Source organism: Cebus imitator, unplaced genomic scaffold (assembly GCF_001604975.1).
Source record: "Cebus imitator isolate Cc_AM_T3 unplaced genomic scaffold, Cebus_imitator-1.0 Scaffold42, whole genome shotgun sequence".
NCBI lineage: Eukaryota > Metazoa > Chordata > Mammalia > Primates > Cebidae > Cebus > Cebus imitator.
Window position 1 is genome coordinate 16,553,945 of NW_016107357.1, and position 12,766 is coordinate 16,566,710.

Below are 12,766 nucleotides of genomic sequence, written 5' to 3' on the forward strand. Positions count from 1 at the left end.
TTTTAAAGTCTTACCCTGTTGCCCAGGCTGGAGTGCAGTGGCATGATCATAGCTCACTGCAGCCTTAAACTCCTGGGCTCAAGCCATCCTCCCACCTCAGACTCCCTAGTAGCTAGGACTACAGGCACATGCTACCTTGCCTGGCTTTTTTTTTTCTCTAGAGATTGGGGTTTTGCTATATTGCCCAGGCTGATCTCTAACTCCTGGGCTCAAGTGATCCCCCTGCCTCAGTCTCCCAAAGTGCTGGAATTACAGGAATGAGCCACTGTGCCAGGCCAACAGTGTACTTTGAAGAGCAAAAGTTTCAAAGTTTGATGATGACCCATTTATTGATTGCTTTTTTTAAATGAATTGTGCTTTTAGAGTCATTTGTATTAACTACGGGTTCTTATTTTTGGTATTGTCGATGCTCTGACATCTGGGGCCTTTCTGAGCCAAAAGGGGCTGCCCCTCCCAGGCAGAGTAAGCTAATTCCCAGAGACAGCAAAGGACATGACTGCAAGCATGCCTTTCATATGTAAACTGATCAACCCAGAGCTCACACGCCCAACCACTTCCCTTAGTGGGTTCCCACACTCTGGACCATTATCTACCTGCCCTAGTCACCCCAGAACCTGGTACCAGACCACTAGGGACAGTACCTGTGGCTGAGAGCCACCAAATTGTTCAAACTGCCCAATACTAACCCTGACTAGCCTGCTTATCTTGCCTCATTCTATTTCCTCCTGTGAAAACCACGATAAAGGCTCCCACCCACAGCTCCCATCACCCCAGCCTGCTGTCTTGCTGAGAACTTTTCCACGTGGGCCTGCGTGGAGTCCCACGCCTCCCATCTCTAGGGACTGTGAGTGTAACAAAAAATTCTTCCTTCATAACAATTATTTTCATATCTGTATGTCTTACCATACCCAATTAAAACAAACCTCAAGTACGATTAGAACTCACTTCTGAGAAATCTTTGCCTAACACAACCTCACAAAGATTTTCTATATGTTTTCTTCTAGAACAGAGGTCACCAAGCTATGGCCTGCGGGCCAGCGACTTGTTTTTCTAAATAAGGTTTTACTGGAACACCGCCATACTCTTCATTTTTGTCATGTTTTCGGCTGCTTTTGTGCTATGACAGAGTTAAGCAGACATGACAGAGACCGCACGGCACAGAAGCCTAAACCTCTGCTACCTCACCCTTTAAGAAATAGTATGATCACCTCTGTTTTAAACATTTCATAGTTTTAGTTCTTGCATTTAAATCTAAGAACCATTCTGAGTTAAATATTTTTATGATGTGAAAAGTTAAGTTTATTTTTGCGTATAAACATCCAGCTGTTTCTTTTTCAAACAAGACTATCCTTTCCACATTGAATTATGTTGGTAGTCGTCAAACATTAATCAACCATATAGTTGTTTCTCAACTTTTTATTCTGTTCCGTTGATCTTCGTGTCTATTCTTCTACCAATGCCACCCCGTCACATCCACGGTGTCTTTCTAGTAAATCTTAAAATCATTTGGTATAAACCCTCCAATTTTACTCTTTTTTTTCCTTCAAAATAGTTCTGGATATTTTAGATATTTGAATTTCCATGATTTTTTAGAATTAACTTGTCAAACTCTTATTTTTTTGTTTGTTTTAAAGCCATCTCTAGTAACAAAAGAAAAAATAGGCTGGGGATGGTGGCTCACGCCTGTAATCTCAGCACTTTGGGAGGCCAAGGTGGGTGGATCACCTGAGGTCAGGAGTTAGAGACCAGCCTCGCCAACATGGCAAAACTCTAAGACCCATTTTCTATTAACTACATGTTCTTATTTTTGGTATTGTCAATGCTCGGACATCTGGGGCCTTGCTGAGCCTAAAGGGGCTGCCCCTCTTTTGTATACAAAATACTAAAGTTAGCCGGGTGCGGTGGTTCATGCCTGTAACCCCAGCACTTTGGGAGGCTGAGGAGGGTGGATCATGAGGTCAGGGGTTCGAGACCAGCCTGACCAACATGGTGAAACTCGGTCTTTACTTAAAAATACAAAAATTAGCTGGGCATGGTGGTGCACACCTATAATCCCAGCTACTTGGGAGGCTGAGGCAGGAGAATTGCTTGAACCTGGGAGGTAGAGGTTGCGGTGAGCCAAGACTGCGCCACTGCCCTCCAGCCTGGGCAACAGAGTGAGACTGTCTCAAAATAAATAAATAAATAAAACAAAATGCTAAATTTTTGTATTTTTAGTAGATACTAAAAATACAAAATTTAGTCAGGCTCAGTGGCGTGCAGCTGTAGAGTCAGCTACTTGGGAGGCTGAGACAGGAGAATTGCTTGAGCCTGGGAGGTAAGGATTGCAGCAAGCCGAGATCACACCATTCCACTCCAGCCTGGGTGACAGAACAAGACCTTGTCTCAAAAACAAAACAAACCAAACCTGCTGAGATTTTGTGTGGGTTGCTTTGAATCTATAGATCAATTTAGATTTAACATCTTAATACTACTGAGTCTTTCAATCCATTCACATGGTATTTCTGTCTACTTTGGTCTTTCTAAACTTCTGTCAGCCCCTTGGGAGGCCAAGGGGAGTGAATCACCCGAGGTCAGGAGTTTGAGACCAGCCTGGCCAGCATGGTGAAACCCCCATCTCTACTAAAAATACAAAAAATTAGCTGGGCGTGGTGGTGTGTGCCTGTAATCCCAGCACTCAGAAGGCTGAGACCGGAGAATCCCTTGAACCCAGGAGGCGGAGATTGCAGCGAGCCAAGATGGCGCCACCACACTCCAGTCCGGGCAACAAGAGCAAAATTCTGTCTCCCCCTCTCTCCCCCAAAAAAGAAACTCAGTATATCTAAAAGATACCTGCACCCCCATGTTTATTGCAGCAGAATTCACAATTGCCAGGATAGGAAGTCACCCTGTGTTTATCAATGGATGAAAAGAGAAAGAAAATGTGCTATATACACACAACAAAATACTATCCAGCCATAAAAAAGAAATAAAATCCCATCATTTGTAGCAACATGGATGGAACTGAAGGTTATTATGCTAAATGAAGTACTCCAGGCACGGAAAGGCAAATCCTGCATGTTCTCACTCACACGTGGGAACGAAAACATGGCTCCCGTGGAGATAGAGAGTAGACTGATGGTTATCAGAGGCTGGGCAGAAAAGTAGTTGGGGGGGAGGATGGAGAGAAGTCGGATGATAGGTACAAAAATGCAGTCAGCTAGAGGAAATACGTTCTAGTGTTCTATAGGACAGCAGGAAAACTACAGTTCATAATTTATAGTTAATATATTTATGGTATATTTCAAAATAGCTCAAATAGAAGTATTGTAATGTTCCCAACACAAAGAAAAGATAAATGTTGGAATTACCCTGATTTGATCATTACTCATCGCATACATATATCAAAATATCACATGTATCCCAAAATATGTACAACTATGATATATCCATTTTTTAGGTCCCCTCCAAAAAAAGAACCCCTTTTCTTTTCCTTTTTTTTTTTTTTGAGACAGAGTTTTGCTCTTGTTGCCCAGGCTAGAGTGCAATAGCGCCTTCTTGGCTCACTGCAACCTCCCCTACCACGTTCAAGCGATTCTCCTGCCTCAGTCTCCCAAGTAGCTCAGATTACAGGCATGCGCCACCACACCCAGCTAATTTTGTATCTTTTGTAGAGATGGGGTTTCACCTTGTTGGTCATGCTGGTCTTGAACTCCTGATCTTAGGTGATCTAGCTGCTTCAGCCTTCCAAAGTGCTGGGATTATAGATGTGAGCCACTGCACCTGGCCAAGAACAGCCTTTCATTTCTACCTTGTCTGTGGCCTCCCAAACCAAAATACAGGTCTCAGCCCATTTCAAGGGCTCCCGACCTGGTCCTCGATCTCCTTGACTCCCCTTGGACCCAAGAAGTATGGCTTCTCTGCCTTTCCCTCTAGGGGATGGCCTTGGACAAAACCCGCCTCACACTGACAGACAGAAGGGGTAATCCAAGGGAGGTGAGTGAGAAGTTACCTGCAGCAGAGGGAACTTTTGAGAGAAGAAACCAGGTAGCCATGAGGCCTTCAAAAACAGAAGGCTGTCAAGGCAGACTCGAAGGGAGAATATATGTGAATTAGCAAGCGCAGGAGATAAAGAGAGCACTAAGTATTAGAAAGAAGTGAAAATGGGGCCGGGCGCCGTGGCTCATGCCTGTAATCCCAGCACTTTGGGAGGTTGAGGCGAGTGGATCACTTGAGGCCAAGAGTTTGAGACCAGCCTGGCCAACATGGCAACCCCCACCCCTCCCGTCTCTACTAAAAATACAACAATTAGCTGGGCGTGGTGGCAGGCACCTGTAATCCCAGCTACTCAGGAGGCTGAGGCAGGAGACTCTCTTGAACCCAGGAGGGAGAGGCTGTAGTGAGTTAAGATCACATCTCTGCACTCCAGCCTGGGTGACAGAGTAAGATTCCATCTCAAAAAAAAAAAAAAGAAAAAAGTGAAAATAGGAATAGGGAAAGGATAAGGAGATTTTTAATTTTTTAAAAAGCTGTGTTAAGGCCGGGCACGGTGGCTCACGCCTGTAATCCTAGCACTTTGGGAGGCCAAGGTGGGTGGATCACCTGAGGTCAGGAGTTCAAGACCAATCTGGCCATCATGGTGAAACCCCACCTTTATAAAAAAAAATAATAAAATAAAATAAATAAAAAGCTGTGTTAAGCTAATCAAGTTCCATGAGATCATGCAGAGGTGTGGCTACCATAGTATCTAAAGGACTCTGAAGCGGGCAGCCTGCCTGGTTCGAACCCTCCCCGCCCCAATTTATTCACTGTGCAATCCTGGGTAAGTTACCTAAACTCTGTGCCTCAGTTTCCTCATTTGTGACGGTTGTTGTAAGGGTCAAGTTATTGCATGTAAAGTACTGCAGACAACTCCTGGCCCTTAAGCACAAGAGACCTGTTTTTAGCTCTTTCATCATATGTACCTATGAGTTCACCCACCTGGATTTTACTGGCATTCCAAGATGTCCTTGCACAGTGCCAAAAGTTGTTGTTCACAATTGTACTCACAGTCTGTGCACTCTTATTAGAATATGGGCAGGAGCTTGGATGGAGTTGCCTACTAGAGAAAGTGGGCATGTAGGGAGCATTTTTAAAATATTTGCATTGAGGTGGTCTCTCATTGCAGTGGGAGCAGAATTTGACAGGCAGTAGGGTGGTGAGGTACAGCTCCGCACTAACCAGCTGAGCTGTGTGAGCAAATATTGGACTCCTTTTTTTTTGAAACAGAGTCTCACTCTGTTGCCCAGGCTGGAGTGCAGTGGTGCAATCTTACCTCACTGCAGCTTCTGCTTCCCGGATTCAAGTGATTTTTGTGCCTCAGCCTCCTGAGTAGCTGGGACTACAAGCGCGCACCGCCATGCCCGGCTAATGTTTTTTGAATTTCAGTAGAGGCAGGGTTTCACCATGTTGGACAGTCTGGTCTTGAAATCCTGACCTCTGGTGATCAGCCTGCCTCGGCCTCCCAAAGTGCTGGGGTTACAGGTGGGAGCCACCGAGCCCAGCCATCAGGCTCCTTCTACCGTGTGTCACATTTAATCATTCGACTTGCATAACTCTAGCCTCCTGCCTGCCCTAGACATGTGCGGCTTTGTTGCAAAACTGACATGCTTTAAAATTAATTTGAAATGCATGCATCTGTTGCTATCCCAAAGATGGCAATAGAGCTGCACGGCATTTCTAGAGACCACCACCATTTCCTTCCTTCCTGAGCAGAGCATTTAACTTCCTTCTCAAACTACTGACTATCTGGGGCAGTGTGCCATGTTGCCCCGGGGAAGCTCTGTGGATCTGGAAGGCAACTTGGGACATCTGGTCTGGCCAGCCCACCCACGTAATGCATTCAGCAGACCTGCCACCTACACAGAGGGCTGAGCCTCTGAGCTCCCACAGGCTCTGCCCTATAAGCAAAGACTGAAGATTCTTTGTTCATAAGGAAAAGAGAAGAAAGAAAAGAGGCAATTAAACAGAATGGCAGGAGCTCGCAGAGTCTGTCAGTTTCTGGAGAGCCATGCCAGGGTCTCGCCTATCTTTGTAGGCTGCTCAGTAGAAATGAGGCACCCAGTGGGTGCTGGCTGATGTCTCCCTCCTCTCCCTCAGCAGGGTCCCTTCTGAGGGCCCCACTCCTCCATCTGCAGCAATCCCCTGCACCCCCGTGGGCTTCCTTCTTCCCGCCACCTCTGCGTGCTGGGCCCTCTGGGTTCTGTCTTCCTCCTACTGGGAGCTCCTTTCCAAATGACTTCCTGTCCTCTGTGGGCCCAGACCTCCGCTTCTGTGCTGTGAATCCCCCGTCTCCAACTCCGGCCGGATCTCTCTTCTCAATACCCAGTGGCCACTTCCACCCATGTCCCCCAGGCATCTTAAATTCAGCATTTCCAAAGCGGAATTCGCAAGTTTCCCAGATGCTCTTGCACCTGGGTTCCTCGTCCAGCCCAGGACACCACCTTTCCCCGACTCACTCTGCCTAAAACCCGACTCTTCTTTCACTTCTCCCTCCCTCTTTCCCTCATGCCTAACAATAGTAATGGTGTTGCTGATATGTATTGAGTACATCCAGCGTGCTGTTTCCTTTGATACACCTGTTGCATGAGGTAGGTGCTGCTATCAACAGCATTTCGTAGATGAGGAAGTGGGGTGCAGAGAGCTGGCTCAAGGTGACAGAGCTGATGGAGAGCGAGGCTGAGACTGGGGTCTGTTTGATTCCAGAGTCTGAGCCTTTTGTGCCACTCTGCCTACCCTTGATCACCACATGCCCTAAAAACAAAACAAAACCCAAAACGCTCCACCACTCAACAATTTTGGTGACCACTATCCCATCTCTGTGAGGGCTGGGAGTCCCCAGAAAACACAGAAGTAGCTCCCAGGCCTATAATTCACCCCAAGGCTTTTGGCTCTAAAAATCTGGTGGCTTGAGCCACCTTGGCCCAAGCCAACACCGCATGGCCCGGCTTCCCCTGGGCCCAGCAAGGCTGAAATCGAGTCTAGAAGGTGGAAATGAGGGAAGGGAGGCTCCTCTGTCCTTCTCGCTTCAGAGAAAACCTTCGCCAGTCTCAGCGTCATCAGTACGCATGTGGCCTGCTCTTCAGCGGACCTCGCCAGTATTGCCTTCCAGGATTTCAGGCAGAGATAGGGCCCCTGAGGCCGCCCTGGGAAGCCTGAGGTGTGGAGGGGGATTCAGGATGTGCTTCTGTTTGTGTGTGTGCAAGTGTGAGTATGAATGTGTGTGTGTGAATGTGGAGGTGGCTGAGTGTATGCATGCGTGTGTGTGTGTGTATTTGAGTGTCATGTGGGTGTGGTGTGTGTATGTTTGCGCATGTGTATGTAAATGTAATTTTGTGGGTGTGTGTGCCTGAGTGTGTGTATGTGTGAGAGTGTCATGTAGGTATGTGTGTTTTGTGTGTGAATGTGGATGTGCATTGAGTGGCTGTATACAAGTGAGTGTTAAGTGTATGTGTGTGCATGGGTGAGGGTGGGTGAGTGTTGTGTGGGTGTGAGTGCTATGTGGAGGTGAGTGTGGTGTGTGTGTGAGTGTGTGTGAGAGCATGTTATATGTGAGTGTGGATGTGCATGTGGGTGAGTGTATACATGTGGGTGAGTGTTATGTGGGTGTATGTGTATGCGGGGGTGAGTGTTGTGTGAGTGTGTGTGAGTGTGTGGTGTGTGTGGACACAGAATTTATCTGATCCCAAACCATTTTCATACCCACTCTCCCATTCGGAGGCCCGTGAAAGGCCCCAAGCACTCCCGGTCCCTCCCTGCCTGTGGACGGGACGCCCGTCCGCGGCCTCCTGCGTGGACGGGACGCCCCTCTGTGGTCTCCTAGCACAGCCCACCTTGCCACAGTGGCCATTTCCTGCTTGCATCGGTAATTATTTGTATCATCTTCTCTGCTCCTTTTAACTAGACGCCTCCTGAAGACACACAGCGTTCAGTCTGTCATTGTCTTCCCAAAACCACCTGCACACAGTAGGTGCTCAACAAATAGCTGGTGAAGGCCGGGCACAGTGGCTCACACCTGTCATTCCAACACTTTGGGAGGCCAAGATACGAGGATCCCTTGAGCCCATGAGTTCGAGACCAGCCTGGTCAACAGAGAGAAACCGGTTTCAATTTAAAATGTATATAACTGCTGAACTCGTATCAACCCAACCCCCCACTCAGTGCTCTCCACAGGGTCTCTGGGGTGTTTTCTCTCCCCTACATTTCTGCTTTCAGCCCCAGGACACCTGCCCCAGCAGCCTGGGGTGAGTAGGTGGGTGCTTCGGTGAGGGTGAACTCCACATGACATCAGCATCCCTGGTCTGCAAGTCGTCACAGAGAGGCTAAGAACGCGGCTGAGGCGCTGGAGGGGCGGTGCGTGGTGACTTGGCAGTAGGAACAGCGCCTTCCCACGCACTTCACCTGCCTCTGCAAGATGATAGCGACGGCAGCGTTGGCAAAGCTCTGAGTGACGTCAGACCCCAAGTCACAGCACTGTAAAAACAGGCCTAGTGTTTTCAGGGTCGGAAAAAGTTATTTTTCAGTGTGCTGAAATAATGTACAGCAAGTTGAAAATGGATTTGAATGAACTAAAAAGCCGAAGAGAGAAGGCAGCCTGATGCATGGCTGACTCTGCTCTTTGATGTGGAAATGAAGCCTAGCTGCCTGGGGCTTGGCCTTTGTAAAGATCAGCCTCGGAAGATGGAACTTGCTAGTGAAGGCATCTGTCCCCCGCACCGGTGTCCCAGGCTCTGGCCCCGGCCCACAAAAAGGAGACACTGTTGAGCAAAGCTGCCGCTAGGCAGGGGCTCGCTGGTGACTGCAGCTGGTTCAGCTTTTCTTGTTTCCATTTTGCTGTGGTCACTTGACTTTAGAAGTTGCTGGAGGTACCTTTCCACCCCCTGCTCAGGGGCTGGGTTGGTTTTGCAGGTAAAATCACTTTCCCTTTTCTCTGGACTTGATTTTCAGGCCAGTGGACTTGCACAGCCTTCGTTTTGCCTGCTGTCCCTCCTCCCGTCCTTGGCTGTGTTCCTGAATGTTAGGACAGTATTCGCAAGGGAGGGTGGGTTGGAGTAGAATGAAAATTCAACCATTTTTGCCTGACAGCGGATTTAATAGAGGTTTTAGTAGAGGAGACCTTAGCATTTAACTAACGATTTATTAAATATATGTTTTCCATATGTCTTCTTACAAGAGATTTTCAACATCAACCTTGTATTAAAGAACAGAATACACGTAAAATTTCCGTTTTGTCCCCATCATGCAGAAACAGAAGTTTCCAGTAGATGGCGCCAAAGGCTGCCTTTTCTCCGCCTCCCCGCGCGCTCTGGGTCGTTTCGCGATCAGCACATTCTCTCTGAGAAAATGACGTTTCCTTCTCCGCGCAGACCCACGCGAGGTGCGCGCCGCCGCGGAGAGTCCCGGTAAGATGCCGGGCAAGCAAAGCAGCCCCAGGGGCTGCAGCCCTGGGCGGTAAAACCAGCCGCCAGGAATCCCGGTTTGCACATCGCTGACGGGTTTTCGTGCCGGCCCCGTCTCGGAGCGGCGGCCCTGCAGGACCGGGGGTCGGGTCTGCCTCCCGTCCGCTGCCCCCGTCCCCCCACCGGCGCCCAGCGAAGCAGCTGCCCGGACGTTTTGAGAAGGTGAGTGCTGGAACTCCAGGACAGGAAGAAGACTCTGATCTCGGTCTTAAAAGACCACAAAGCGTGAGATCCCCCGGCCTGGCCACGTGGGGAGGCTGTTTACCCGGGCGAGCTGGAAGGAAAACGCCGCGCTCTGAGTTCCAATTACTGCCGGCGGCCGAGTCAGCTGGCGCTCAAACCCTCTCGCCCCGAAGAAGGGGCTGGCTTCCTTTTCATGTCTTGCTTAAGGTAGGGGAGGGGAGAGCCTAGCTGACGCGGAATTTACAGAAGCAGAACAAGCAAGTTAGATACGGAGGCTGGTCACTAGGAGGCAGGGGGTTCCCATGATTGCTGATGACCAAGGAGAGTATCCGCAAGTGGTTCCCATGATGGCTGGTTACCAAGGGGGGTATTTGGTACTTGCCGTACAATCAACGGGGTATTCACAATAGCGAGTGGGCTTGCGGAGCAGGATATGGCTACAATGGTTATACGTTTCTATAGTTCTGAGTGCAGCATGACCCAGGTGTGCACTCAAGGGGGAAATGGTGGGAGGGGTGAGGCGGAGGTTAAGATGGAGTCTGTCTGGCTCTCAGCAAGATCGAGTCTGTGAGGCTAACACAGGGTAGGTTAGCACAAGGCCTTGTCTCTAAAACAAAAATTTAAATCAAAAAAATTAGCCAGACATGGTGGCGTGCTTGAGCCAGGGAGGTCAAAGCTGCAGTGAGCTGTGATCATGCTACTGCATTCTAACCTGGGCAACGAGCAAGACCCCATCTCAACAAACGATGAAATAAAAACAAAAAACAAAACCAAACCCCACGAGATCCTAAGGTTCCCAAGGCCTCTCTTCTTGCATTGGGTCCATGACTCTGCCTCAGGGTGTGACCAGGACATGAATGGAGAAGAAGGATAGGGAAATGGTAAAGGGGACAGGATTGTCCCCAAGTACTTCCCCAGTTTCGGGGAAGAGGGCTGGCAGATGAGGAAACCAGAGAATGAGAAACCCCGGCTGAACACTGACGTTGAGCCTGAACGCTAATGTATTGCCATCTGCATGCGTAGCTCAGTGTAAACTGCAAAGAGATGTGCTTCTTGGCCTCCAGGAATTAACGATCAGGTGGAAAGAAAGTTCATTCCGCCCAGGGATGCATTGGAGCCAGCTGACACCCATGAGCTGACTGCTCACATCTCTGCGCAATGACACCATGACATAGCGTCAGTAGTTTTGAATCCGCCATGTGGGAGTATTCACACCACAGAAATCAGCAAACTCCACAAATCAGGGCTCCCTCCTCCCCCTCACCGAGAGCTGAATGTTAAACATTTCCCTGAACATTGGTGATTCTGCCTCGCTGTAGCACAAACTGCCTAAATAAAGGTAGGATAGGACCTTTTGCCACAGTCAGAAAGCAATTGAAAGCGTCATGGGCTTGGGTGTAAGGTCAGGCTCTTCCACTGATTGACTATCTGACCCTGATGATCTCTGCCTCAGCCTCTGCCTCTCTTTAATGAGACTAATACTATCTACCCTACTTAGTTACAGAGTGGCTGGGTGGCTCACATGAGATCAGTCTGTGTGAATGCTATGTAAACTATAATGGATTTGATCACGGTAACAGAGGCAGCCTTAAAATTCGTAAAATTATGAGAATGAGGCCTACTGAATCCCAGTTTTATAAGGAATACATATGATAATGCATACTTGTTTCATTTCCCATTTATTTAACAGCACTTATTCATGCTTCCCATATACTAGACACTGCTAGTTGGCAGTCTGAAGATGTAAAAACACTTTGTAGATTACAAAGCTTTTTTTTTTTTTTTTTTTTTTTGAGGCAGTCTTGCTCTTGTCACCAGGCTGGAGTGCAATGGCACAATCTCAGCTCACTGCAACATCCAGTTCCCTAATTCAAGTGATTCTCCTGCCTCAGCCTCCCAAGTAGCTGGGATTACAGGCACTCGCCACCACGCCCAGCTAATTTTTGTGTCTTTAGTAGACACGGAGTTTCACCGTGTTGGCCAGGATGGCCTCGATCTCCTGATCTTGTGATCCCCCTGCCTTGGCCTCCTAAAGTGCTGGGATTACAGGTGTGAACCACCATGCCCTGCAAGCTTTCCAGATACAGTGTCACTCTGTCTCCCAGGCTGGAGTGCAACGGCGTGATCTTGGCTTATTTCAACTTCTGCCTCCTGGGTTCAAACGATTCTCCTATCTCAGACTCCCGAGTGGCTGGGACTACAGGCATGGATCACCACGCCCAGCTAATTTTTGTATTTTTAGTAGAGATGGGGTTTCACCATGTTGGCCAGGCTGGTCGTGAACCCCTGACCTCAAGTGATCCGTCCACCTTGACCTCCCAAAGTGCTGGGATTACGGATGTGAGCCACGGAGCCCGGCTGATTACAAAGCTTTTATGCAAGTCTTTTGTAAAGTAGAAGGCATCGTGCAAGGAAAAATGTTGTTTTTCTCAACTTTCTTCATCTCTTCCAGTCTGGACACACTTGCATTTTCACTACAACACAACCTGCAACTAATATTATACCCTGATGCTTTCATTTAGACCAAAATACTTGGCAGTGGTCACAAACAATGGTGTAGAAATGAAACCAGGACAAGAAAACATCCTTGCAATATTTCGTTGACTGAAAAAAGGCCATACCAAAATTTGTACAACATAATTTCTATATATGTCTTATGAATCGAGAAGAATATACATTGAAATATTCACAGTGGCTATCTCTAGGTGGTAAGATCATTTTAATTAGCCTTTCTTGTTCGTATGTAATTTTTACTTTCTCTACAAGAATTGCCTGTGAAATTTTGGAGATAAAAACTGAGAAATAAAAGATCTTCAGGCAGCTATTTATTTTGTAGAATTACAAATGTGGCTTGAAAGGAGCTTTACAGATCATCTGCTTTCATAAGATGGGGAAACTGAGGCTGAGGGAGATGGAGAGGAAGTAACAGAATGTCAGGCCTTACTCTGATTTTGCATTATCTTTTTTTCTCTCCAAATGTATGTGCAGAGCTTTCAAAATTAATCTAAACCTGTATACTTTATAATTAGATTCTCATCTTTCATTATCTTTCTACTTTTTGATGTATCTGCTTCCTCTAGTATGGTCATTTTTCTTTGCCTTGTTTC